Below are 12968 nucleotides of genomic sequence, written 5' to 3'. Positions count from 1 at the left end.
TATTTACCCTTCATAAGGACCCTTTTCATCGAATCCGCTCCAACTAAAGTGGGAGAGACAGACACCCGCTAGCCACCTTATGCAACTAGTGCATGTCAGTCGGTGAAACCTGTCTCACGTAAGCGTACGTGTAAGGTCAGTCCGGGCCGCTTCATCCCACAATACCGCTGAAGCAAAATAAGACTAGTAGTGGCAAGAAAGTTGACAACATCTACGCCCACAACAGATTTGTGTTCTACTCGTGCAATAGAGAACTACGCATAGACCTACCTCATGATGCCACTGTTGGGGAATGTTGCATAAAATAAAAAAATTCCTACGTTCACCAAGATCAATCTATGAGTTCATCTAGCAACGAGAGAGGGGAGTGCATCTACATACCCTTGTAGATCGCGAGCGGAAGCGTTCAAGAGAACGGGGTTGAGGGAGTCGTACTCGTCGTGATCCAAATCACCGGAGATCCTAGCGCCGAACGGACGGCACCTCCGCGTTCAAAACACGTACGGTCAGCGTGACGTCTCCTCCTTCTTGATCCAGCAAGGGGAAAGGAGAGGTTGATGAAGATCCAGAAGCACGACGGCGTGGTGGTGGATGCAGCAGGGTTCCGGCAGGGCTTCACCAAGCATTTGCGGGAGGAGGAGGTGTAGCAAGGGGGGAGGGAGGAGCCAGGTGTCAGGGTGCGGCTGCCCTCCCACCCCCCCTATTTATATAGGGACCCCAGGGGGGGCGCCGGCCCTAGGAGATGGGATCTCCTAGGGGGGGGCGGCCAAGGGGGGAAACTTGCCCCCCAAGGCAAGTGGAGGCGCCCCCTCCCCTAGGGTTCCCAACCCTAGGCGCAGAGGGGGGCCCAGGGGGGCGCACCAGCCCACCAGGGGCTGGTTCCCCTCCCACTTCAGCCCATGGGGCCCTCCGGGATGGGTGGCCCCACCCGGTGGACCCCCGGGACCCTTCCGGTGGTCCCGGTACAATACCGGTGACCCCCGAAACTTTCCCGATGGCCGAAACTCGACTTACCATATATAATTCTTTACCTCCGGACCATTCCAGAACTCCTCGTGACATCCGGGATCTCATCCGGGACTCCGGAAAACTTTCGGTTTGCTGCATACTCATATCTCTACAACCCTAGCGTCATCGAACCTTAAGTGTGTAGACCCTACGGGTTCGGGAGACACATAGACATGACCGAGACGGCTCTCCAGTCAATAACCAATAGCGGGATCTGGATACCCATGTTGGCTCCCACATGCTCCTCGATGATCTCATCGGATGAAGCACGATGTCGAGGATTCAAGCAACCCCGTATACAATTCCCTTTGTCAATCGGTATGTTACTTGCCCGAGATTCGATCGTCGGTATCCAAATACCTCGTTCAATATCGTTACCGGCAAGTCACTTTACTCGTAACGTAATGCATGATCCCATGACCAGACACTTGGTCACTTTGAGCTCATTATGATGATGCATTACCGAGTGGGCCCAGAGATACCTCTTCGTCATACGGAGTGACAAATCCCAGTCTTGATCCATGTCAACCCAACAGACAATTTCGGAGATGCCTGCAGTATACCTTTATAGTCACCCAGTTACGTTGTGACGTTTGATACACCCAAAGCACTCCTACAGTATCCGGGAGTTACACGATCTCATGGTCTAAGGAAAAGATACTTGACATTGGAAAAGCTCTAGCAAACGAACTACACGATCTTGTGCTATGCTTAGGATTGGGTCTTGTCCATCACATCATTCTCCTAATGATGTGATCCCGTTATCAATGACATCTAATGTCCATAGTCAGGAAACCATGACTATCTGTTGATCAACGAGCTAATCAACTAGAGGCTCACTAGGGACATATTGTGGTCTATGTATTCACACGTGTATTACGATTTGCGGGTAATACAATTATAGCATGAATAAAAGACAATTATCATGAACATGGAAATATAATAATAATCCTTTTATTATTGCTTCTAGGGCATATTTCCAACAGAGCTGACTGAGGCCCTCAGGAATCCTGAGCACCCTGGACGAACACGAGGCACGCCAGGCTCCGTTGCGTGGAAGATTGGGTTTCCCAACACAGGCGGTTACAAAACCCAGGAGAGGAAGAGGAAACAGGAGTTGAGCGATATATAGAACCTCAATGCAAGAGTACTAAAGCTAGAGGAACAAGTTGAGAGCCAGCAAGCTGCCGACCAACCATCTCAGCGGCACGAAGCTACCCCAGAAGCTACCTCGCCATCTCAGCGGAGAAGCTGTGTGGCTTCCACAGAGCTCGTTCAGCAGCCTGACTTCACGGCTCCTAGCTACCACGTGGATGCTATCACGGAGGCTCAACATTGCCAGCTTATGACGAAATGGCAAAACATCACCTTGAAGCCGGCTGTCGGCACTATTTCACCTCCTCAACCTGATGGAACTTTTCACTGCCGTCTGATACGTCCATTTTGCATCATGTTTTCTTACTGTTATTTATAATGTTTTATCCATAATAATGTTTTTGGAGTAATTCTAATGCCTTTTCTCTCATAATTTGCAAGGTACACACCAAGAGGGAGAATTCTGGCAGCTGGAAATCTGGACCTGAAAAAGCTACGTCAGGCTACCTATTCTGCACAACTCCAAACAAGCTGAACCTTCACGGAGAATTTTTTTTGGAATATTTAAGAAATATTGGAGCAAATAACTATCAGAGGGGGCCAACCAGGTGGGCATAACCCACCTAGGCACGCTAGGGAGCCCAGGCGCGCTCTGGTGGGTTGTGCCCTCCTCGGCCCACCTCTGGTGCCCATCTTCTGGTATATAAGTTATTTTGACCTAGAAAAATAAAGGGGGAGACTTTCAGGACGGAGCGCCGCCGTCTCGAGGAGGAACTTGGGCAGGAGCACTTTTGCGCTCCGACGGAGCGATTCTCCTGGGGGAACTTCCCTCCCAGAGGGGGAAATCATCGTCATCATCATCACCAACAAATCTCCCATCTTTGGGGAGGGCAATCTCCATCAACATCTTCACCAGCACCATCTCATCTCAAACCCTAGTTCATATCTTGTATTCAATCTTGTTACCGAAACTATAGATTGGTGCTACGGGGTGACTAATATTGTTGATTACATCTTGTAGTTGATTACTATATGGTTTATTTGGTGGAAGATTATATGTTCAGATCCATTATGCTATTTAATACCCCTCTGATCATGAGCATGTTGATTATTTGTGAGTAGTTACTTTTGTTCTTGAGGTCACAGGAGAAATCATGTTGCAAGTAATCATGTGAATTTGATATGTGTTCGATATTTTGATAGTATGTATGTTGTGATTCCCTTAGTAGTGTCATGTGAACGTCGACTACATGACACTTCACCATATTTGGGCCTAAGGGAATGCATATAAATGGATGGTGGGTTGCGAGAGTGACCGAAACTTAAACCCCAGTTTATGCACTATTCCGTAAGGTACCGATTGGATCCTAGAGTTTAATGCTATGGTTAGAATTTATTCTTAATACTTTCTCGTAGTTGCGGATGCTTGCGGGAGGGTTAATCATAAGTAGGATGTTTGTTCAAGTAAGAACAACACCTAAGCACCGGTCCACCCACATATAAAATTATCAAAGTAGTGAACACAAATCAAACCAACATGACAAAAGTAACTAGATGAAATTCCCGTTTACCCTCAAGAACGCTTTTCTTGTTGTAAGAGACCGTTTTGGCATGTCCTTTGTCTAAAAAGGATTGGGCTACCTTGCTGCATACTTATTGTTACTATCGTTACTTGCTCGTTACAAATTATCTTGCTATCAAACTACTCGCTACTTACAGTTTCAGCACTTGCAGACATTACCTTACTGAAAACTACTTGTCATTTCCTTCTGCTCCTCGTTGGGTTCGACACTCTTACTTATCAAAAAGAGCTACAATTGATCCCATATACTTGTGGGTCATCACCATCCGATTCCACAGGGCTATGCTGTTGTGATGGCGGATGAAGTAATGTAGGGATTTGAGGAGCTCGAGCTTGACCACCCTACAGGTGAAGGGGAGATTCAGCTGGGTCTTGCTCTGAAGACTCCCTGTCTATGGCGGAAGGAGTACATCAAGCTTCCAAACTAGACGCCTCTGCCTCCTCCTCATCATCCAGCCAGTTAGGGCACTCTGCCTCCTCCTCCGGTGAGTGATCAGGGCACTCCGCCTCCTCATCCGCCTCCTCTGGCGTGTGACGACACTCCGGCTCCTTATTCGCCTCCTCCAATGAGCACTCCACCTCCTCCGTCTCATGAGGGCACTACGGCTCCTCCTCCACCTCCTCCGGTGCGTCAGAGCACTCCGCCTCCTCTGATGCGTGGAAGCACTCCGCCTCCTCCGGCGTGTCAGCAGACTCCACTGTGTCAGCAACGGCGGAAGAGAGAGGCCTCCGCTCCCGCGACTAGCAGTACAAGTAGAGGAGGGAAGCAATTCAAGTGCGGTCCATCTCTCAAGGCTCCGGAAAAGTTACCACATGAGAGGACCGGCAAGGAAAACAAGGACATCAGTCTTGCCCAAGTGAGGGGCTTTTTTGCACGGAAACCTCCACCTCCAAAGGAAATGATAGATCCGGTGAAAGTGAAGCAAACTATCGATGCCCTGAAGCGACCACCACCGCCTCCGCCGGATTCCAACTATGTGCGTGAAGGAAATATGCCCTAGAGGCAATAATAAAGTTATTATTTATGTCCTTATATCATGATAAATGTTTATTATTCATGCTAGAATTGTATTAACCGGAAACATAATACATGTGTGAATACATAGACAAACATAGTGTCACTAGTATGCCTCTACTTGACTAGCTCATTGATCAAAGATGGTTGTGTTTCCTAACCATAGACATGAGTTGTCATTTGATTAACGGGATCACATCATTAGGAGAATGATGTGATTGACTTGACCCATTCCGTTAGCTTAGCACTTGATCGTTTAGTATGTTGCTATTGCTTTCTTCATGACTTATACATGTTCCTATAACTATGAGATTATGCAACTCCTGTTTACCGGTGTCACAACGTAACTGGATGATTATAAAGGAGCTCTACAGGTGTCTCCGAAGGTACATGTTGGGCTGGCGTATTTTGAGATAAGGATTTGTCACTCCGATTGTCATAGAGGTATCTCTGGGCCCTCTCGGTAATGCACATCACTATAAGCCTTGCAAGCAATGTAGCTAATGAGTTAGTTACGGAATGATGCATTACGTAACGAGTAAAGAGACTTGCCGGTAACGAGATTGAACTAGGTATTGAGATACCGACGATCGAATCTCGGGCAAGTAATATACCGATGACAAAGGGAACAACGTATGTTGTTATGTGGTTTGACCGATAAAGATCTTCGTAGAATATGTAGGAGCTAATATGAGCATCCAGGTTCCGTTATTGGTTATTGACCAGAGACATGTCTCGGTCATGTCTACATAGTTCTTGAACCCGTAGGGTCCGCACACTTAAAGTTAGATGACAGTTATATTATGAGTTTATGTGTTTTGATGTACCGAAGGAGTTCGGAGTCCCGTATGAGATCGGGGACATGACGAGGAGTCTCGAAATGGTCGAGACGTAAAGATTGATATATTGGACGACTATATTCAGACTTCGGAAAGGTTCCGAGTGATTCGGGTATTTTTCGGAGTACCGGAGAGTTACGGGAATTCGCCGGGGAGTATATGGGCCTTATTGGGCCATACGGGAATAGAGCAGAGAGGCCTAAAGGAAGGAGGCGTGCAGCCCCCCTCTGGTCCGAATTGGACAAGGGGTGCAGCCCCCTTTTCCTTCTTCATCTCCCCCTCTTTTCTTCTCTCCTACTCCAACAAGGGAAGGTGGCGTCCTACTCCCGGTGGGAGTAGGACTCCCCCTTGGCGCGCCCTCCTCCTAGGCCGGCCGCCTCCCCCCTTGCTCCTTTATATATGGGGACAGGGGCACCCCATAGAGACAACAATTGATCTCTTCATCTCTTAGCCGTGTGCGGTGCCCCCCTCCACCATAGTCCTCCTCGATAATATTGTAGCGGTGCTTAGGTGAAGCCCTGCGACGGTAGAACATCAAGATCGTCACCACGCCGTCATGCTGACGAAACTCTTCCCCGACATTCTGCTGGATCAGAGTACGGGGAACATCATTGAGCTGAACGTGTGCTAGAACTCGGAGGTGTCGTAGTTTCGGTGCTTGATCGGTCGGGCCGTGAAGACGTACGACTACATCAACCACATTGTTCTAACGCTTCCGCTTTCGGTCTACGAGGGTACATGGACAACACTCTTCCCTCTCATTGCTATGCATCACCATGATCTTGCGTGTGCGTAGGAATTTTGTTTTAAATTACTACGTTCCCCAACAGTGGCATCCGAGACAGGTTTTATGCATAGATGTTATATGCACGAGTAGAACACAAGTGAGTTGTGGGCGATACAAGTCATACTGCTTACCAGCATACCATACTTTGGTTCGGCGGTATTGTTGGATGAAGCGGCCCGGACCGACATTACGCGTACGCTTACGCGAGACTGGTTTTACCGCCGTGCTTTGCACACAGGTGACTAGTGGGTGTCAGTTTCTCCAAATTTAGTTGAACCGAGTGTGGCTACGCCTGGTCCTTGAGAAGGTTAAAACAACACTAAATTGGCGAACTATCATTGTGGTTTTGATGCGTAGGTAAGAATGGTTCTTGCTCAGCCCGTAGCAGCCACATAAAACTTGCAACAACAAAGTAGAGGACGTCTAACTTGTTTTTGCAGGGCATGTTGTGATGTGATATGGTCAAGACGTGATGAGATATAAGTTGTTGTATGAGATGATCATGTTTTGTTGAAGTTATCGGCAACTGGTAGAATCCTTATGGTTGTCTCTTTATTGCATAAGATACAAGCGCCAAATAATTCCTTTACTTTATCGCTATGCAATAGCAATAGTTGCAAGAGCAATAGTTGGCCAGACGACCATGTGACAACACATTGATATAGATCAAGATGATGGAGATCATGGTGTCATGCCGGTGACGATGGAGATCATGACAGTACTTTGGAGATGGAGATCAAAGGCGCAAGATGATCATGGCCATATCATGTCACATATTTTGATTGCATATGATGTTTATCTTTTATACATCTTTTTTTGCTTTGATTGACGGTAGCATTATAAGATGATCTCTCACTAATTATCAAGAAGTGTTCTCCCTAAGTACGCACCGTCGCAAAAGTTCTTCGTGCTGAGACACCACGTGATGATCGGGTGTGATAGGCTCTACATTCAAATACAACGGGTGCAAAACAGTTGCACACGCAGAATACTCAGGTTAAACTTGACGAGCCTAGCATATACAGATATGGCCTCGGAACACGTAGACCGAAAGGTCGAACGTGAATCATGTAGTAGATATGATCAACATAGTGATGTTCACCATTGAAAACTACTCCATCTCACGTGATGATCGGACATGGTTTGGTTGATTTGGATCACGTGATCACTTAGATGACTAGAGAGATGTCTGCCTAAGTGGGAGTTCTTTAGTAATATGATTAATTGAACTTAAATTTATCATGAACTTAGTCCTGGTAGTATTTTGCAAATTATGTTGTAGATCAATAGCTCGCGTTGTTGCTTTCATATGTTTATTTTGATATGTTCCTAGAGAAAACTGTGTTGAAAGATGTTAGTAGCAATGATGCGGATTGGATCCGTGATCTGAGGATTATCCTCGTTGCTGCACAGAAGAATTATGTCCTTAATGCACCGCTAGGTGATGAACCTATTGCAGGAGCATATACACACGTTATGAACGTTTGGCAAAGCTCGATATGATGACTACTTGATAGTTTAGTGCACCATGCTTAACGGCTTAGAATCGGGACTTCAAAGACGTTTTGAACGTCATGGACCATATGAGATGTTCCAGGAGTTGAAGTTAATATTTCAAGCAAATACCCGAGTTGAGAGATATGAAGTCTCCAACAAGTTCTATAGCTAAAAGATGGAGGAGAATCGCTCAACTAGTGAGCATGTGCTCAGATTATCTGGGTACTACAATCGCTTGAATAAGTGGGAGTTAATCTTCCAGATAAGATAGTGATTGACAGAGTTCTCTAGTCACCATCACCATGTTAGTAGAACTTCTTGATGAACTATAGTATGCAAGGGATGACGAAAATGATTCCCGAGCTTTTCATGATCATGAAATTGATGAAGGTAGAAATCAAGAAAGAGCATCAAGTGTTGATGATTAACAAGACCACTATAGTTTCAAGAAAAGGGCAAAGGGAAAGAAAGGGAACTTCATGTAGAATGGCAAGCAAGTTGTCACTCCCGTAAAGAAGCCCAAAGCTGGACCAAAGCCTGAAACTAAGTGCTTCTACTGCAAAGGAAATGGTCACTGGAAGCAGAAATACCCTGAATATTTGGTGGATACGAAGAATGGCAAAGTGAACAAGGGTATATTTGATATACAGGTCATTGATGTGTACCTTACTAGTGTTTATAGTAGCCCCTGAGTATTTGATACTTGTTCGGTTGCTAAGATTAGTAACTCAAAATAGGAGTTACAGAATAAACATAGACTAGTTGAAAGGGAAGTGACGATGAGTGTTGGAAGTAGTTCCAAGATTGATATGATCATCATCACACACTCCCTATACTTTCGGGATTAGTGTTAAACCTAAATAAATGTTATTTGGCATTTGCGTTGAGCATGAATATGATTTGATCATGTTTATTGCAATACGGTTATTCATTTAAAGTAAGAGAATAATTGTTGTTCTGTTTACATGAATAAAACCTTCAATGGTCATACACCCAATGAAAAAGTTTGTTGGATCTCGATCCTAGTGATACACATATTCATAATATTGATGCCAAAAGATGCAAAGTTGATAATGATAGTGCAACTTATTTGTGGCACTGCCGTTTGGGTCATATCGGTATAAAGCGCATGAAGAAACTCCATAAAGATGGATTTTCAGAATCACTTGGTTATGAATCTTTTGATGCTTGCGAACCATGCCTTTTGGGCAAGATGACTAAAACTCCGTTCTCCGGAACAATGGAACGAGCTACTGACTTGTTGGAAATAATACATATCGATGTATGCTATCCAATGAGTGTTGATGCTCATGGCAAGTATCGTTATTTTCTGACCTTCACAAATGATTTGAGCAGATATGAGTATATCTACTTAATGAAGCACAAGTCTGAAACATTTGAAAAGTTTAAAGAATTTTAGAAGTGAAGTGGGGAATCGTTGTAACAAGAAAATAATGTTTCTACAATCTGATCGTAGAGGAGAATATTTGAGTTACGAGTTTGGCCTTTATTTAAAACAATGTGAAATAGTTTCACAGCTCACGCCACATGGAACACAACAGTGTAATGGTGTGTCCGAACGTCATAACCGCACTTTATTCGATATGGTGCGATCTATGATGTATATTACCGATTTACCACTATTGTTTTGGGGTTATGCATTAGAGACAGCTGCATTCACTTTAAATAGGGCACCATCAATATCCGTTGAGACGACACCTTATGAACTGTGGTTTGGCAAGAAACCAAAGTTGTCGTTTCTTAAAGTTTGGGGCTGCGATGCTTATGTGAAAAAGTTTCAACCTGATAAGCTTGAACCCAAATTGGAGAAATGCATCTTCATAGGATACCCAAAAGAGATTGTTGGGTACACCTTCTATCACAGATCCGAAGGCAAGATATTCGTTGCTAAAAGTGGATCCTTTCTAGAGAAGGAGTTTCTCTTGAAAGAAGTGAGTGGGAGGAAAGTAGAGCTTGACAAGGTAATTTGTACCTTCTCCCGAATTGGAAAGTAGTTCATCACAGAAATCAGTTCCAGTGATTCCTACACAAATTAGTGAGGAAGCTAATGATGATGATCATGAAACTTCAGATCAAGTTACTACATAACCTCGTAGGTTTTCCAGAGTACGGTCTGCACCAGTGTGGTACGGTTATCCTATTCTGGAAGTCATGTTACTAGACCATGATAAACCTACGAACTATGAGGAAGCGATGATGAGCCCAGATTCCGCGAAATGGCTGGAGGCCATGAAATCTGAGATAGGATCCATGTATGAGAACAAAGTATGGACTTTGGTGGACTTGCCCGATGATCGACAAGCCATAGAAAATAAATGGATCTTCAAGAGGAACATGGACGTTGATAGTAGTGTTACTATCTACAAAGCTCGACTTGTCACAAAAAGGTTTTCGACAAGTTCAAGGTGTTGACTACAATGAGATTTTCTCAACTGTAGCGATGCTTAAAGTCTGCCTAAATCATGTTAGCAATTGCCACATTTTACGGAATCTGGCAAATGGATGTCAAAACTGCATTCCTCAATGGTTTTCTTAAAGAAGAGCTGTATATGATGCAACCAGAAGGTTTTGCCAATACTAAAGGTGCTAAATGTGCAAGCTCCAGCGATCCACCTATGTACTGGTGCAAGCATCTCGGAGTTGGAATATATGCTTGATGAGTTGATCAAAGCATATGATTTTATACAGACTTTTGGAGAAGCCTGTATTTACAAGAAAGTGAGTGGGAGCTCTGTAGGATTTCTGATATTATATGTGGACGACATATTGTTGATTGGAAATGATATAGAATTTCTGGATAGCATAAAAGGATACTTGAATAAAAGTTTTTCAAAGATAGACCTCGGTGAAGCTGCTTACACATTGAGCATCAAGATCTATAGAGATAGATCAAGACGCTTGATAAGATTTTTCCAATGAGCACATACCTTGATAAGATTTTTGAAGTAATTCAAAATGGAACAGTCAAGGAAGGAGTTCTTATCTGTGTTGCAAGGTGTGAAGTTGAGTAAGACTCAAAACCCGACCATGGCAGAAAATAGAAAGAGAATGAAAAGTCATTCCCTATGCCTCGGTCATAGGTTCTATAAAGTATGCTATTCTTTGTACCAGACCTATTGTATACCTTGCTCTGAGTTTGGCAAGGGAGTACAATTTTGATCTAAGAGTAGATCACTGGACATCGGTCAAGAATATCCTTAGTAAGGACTAAGGAAATATTTCTCGATTATGGAGGTGATAAAAGAGGTTCGTCGTAAAAGGTTACGTCGATGCAAGTTTTAACACTGATCTAGATGACTCTAAGTCTCAATCTGGATACATATTGAAAGTGGGAGCAATTAGCTAAAGTAGCTCCATGCAGAGCATTGTAGACATAGAATATTTGCAAAATACACACGGCTCTGAATGTGACAGACCCGTTGACTAAACTTCTCTCACGAGCAAAACATGATCACACCATTAGTACTCTTTGGGTGTTAATCACATATCGATGTGAACTAGATTATTGACTCTAGTAAACCCTTTGGGTGTTGATCACATGACGATGTGAACTATGGGTGTTAATCACATGCAGATGTGAATATTAGTGTTAAATCACATGGTGATGTGAACTAGATTATTAACTCTAGTGCAAGTGGGAGACTGAAGGAAATATGCCATAGAGGCAATAATAAAGTTATTATTTATGTCCTTATATCATGATAAATGTTTATTATTCATGCTAGAATTGTATTAACCGGAAACATAATACATGTGTGAATACATAGACAAATATAGTGTCACTAGTATGCCTTTACTTGACTAGCTCGTTGATCAAAGATGGTTGTGTTTCCTAACCATGGACATGAGTTATCATTTGATTAATGGGATCACATCATTAGGAGAATGATGTGATTGACTTGACCCATTCCGTTAGCTTAGCACTTGATCATTTAGTATGTTGCTATTGCTTTCTTCATGACTTATACATGTTCCTATAACTATGAGATTATGCAACTCCCGTTTACCGGAGGAACACTTTGTGTGCTACCAAATGTCACAACGTAACTGGGTGATTATAAAGGAGTTCTACAGGTGTCTCTGAAGGTACATGTTGGGTTGGCGTATTTCGAGATTAGGATTTGTCACTCCGATTGTCAGAGAGGTATCTCTGGGCCCTCTCGGTAATGCACATCACTATAAGCCTTGCAAGCAATGTAGCTAATGAGTTAGTTACGGAATGATGCATTACGTAACGAGTAAAGAGACTTGCCGGTAACGAGATTGAACTAGGTATTGAGATACTGACGATCGAATCTCGGGCAAGTAATATACCGATGACAAAGGGAACAACGTATGTTGTTACGCGGTTTGACCGATAAAGATCTTCGTAGAATATGTAGGAGCCAATATGAGCATCTAGGTTCCGCTATTGGTTATTGACCAGAGACATGTCTCGGTCATGTCTACATAGTTCTTGAACCCGTAGAGTCCGCACGCTTATAGTTAGATGACGGTTATATTATGAGTTTATGTGTTTTGATGTACCGAAGGAGTTCGGAGTCCCGGATGAGATCGGGGACATGACGAGGAGTGTCGGAATGGTTGAGACGTAAAGATCGATATATTGGACGACTATATTCGGATTTCGAAAAGGTTCCGAGTGATTCGGGTATTTTTCGGAGTACCGGAGAGTTACGGGAATTCGCCGGGGAGTATATGGGCCTTATTGGGCCATACGGGAATAGAGCAGAGAGGCCAAAAGGAAGGAGGCGCGCAGCCCCCCTCTGGTCCGAATTGGAAAAGGGTGCAACCCCCTTTTCCTTCTTCCTCTCCCCCTCTTTCCTTCTCTCCTACTCCAACAAGGGAAGGAGGAGTCCTACTCCCGGTGGGAGTAGGACTCCCCCCTTGGCGCGCCCTCCTCCTAGGCCGGCCGCCTCCCCTCTTGCTCCTTTATATACGGGGGCAGGGGCACCCCATAGACACAACAATTGATCTCTTGATCTCTTAGCCGTGTGTGGTGCCCCCCTCCACCATAGTCCTCCTCGATAATATTGTAGCGGTGCTTAGGCGAAGCCCTGCGACGGTAGAACATCAAGATCGTCACCATGCCGTCGTGCTGACGAAACTCTTCCCCGACATTCT

Source organism: Triticum dicoccoides, chromosome 1B (genome assembly GCF_002162155.2).
Source record: "Triticum dicoccoides isolate Atlit2015 ecotype Zavitan chromosome 1B, WEW_v2.0, whole genome shotgun sequence".
Lineage (NCBI taxonomy): Eukaryota > Viridiplantae > Streptophyta > Magnoliopsida > Poales > Poaceae > Triticum > Triticum dicoccoides.
Note: the sequence above shows the minus strand (reverse complement) of the source record.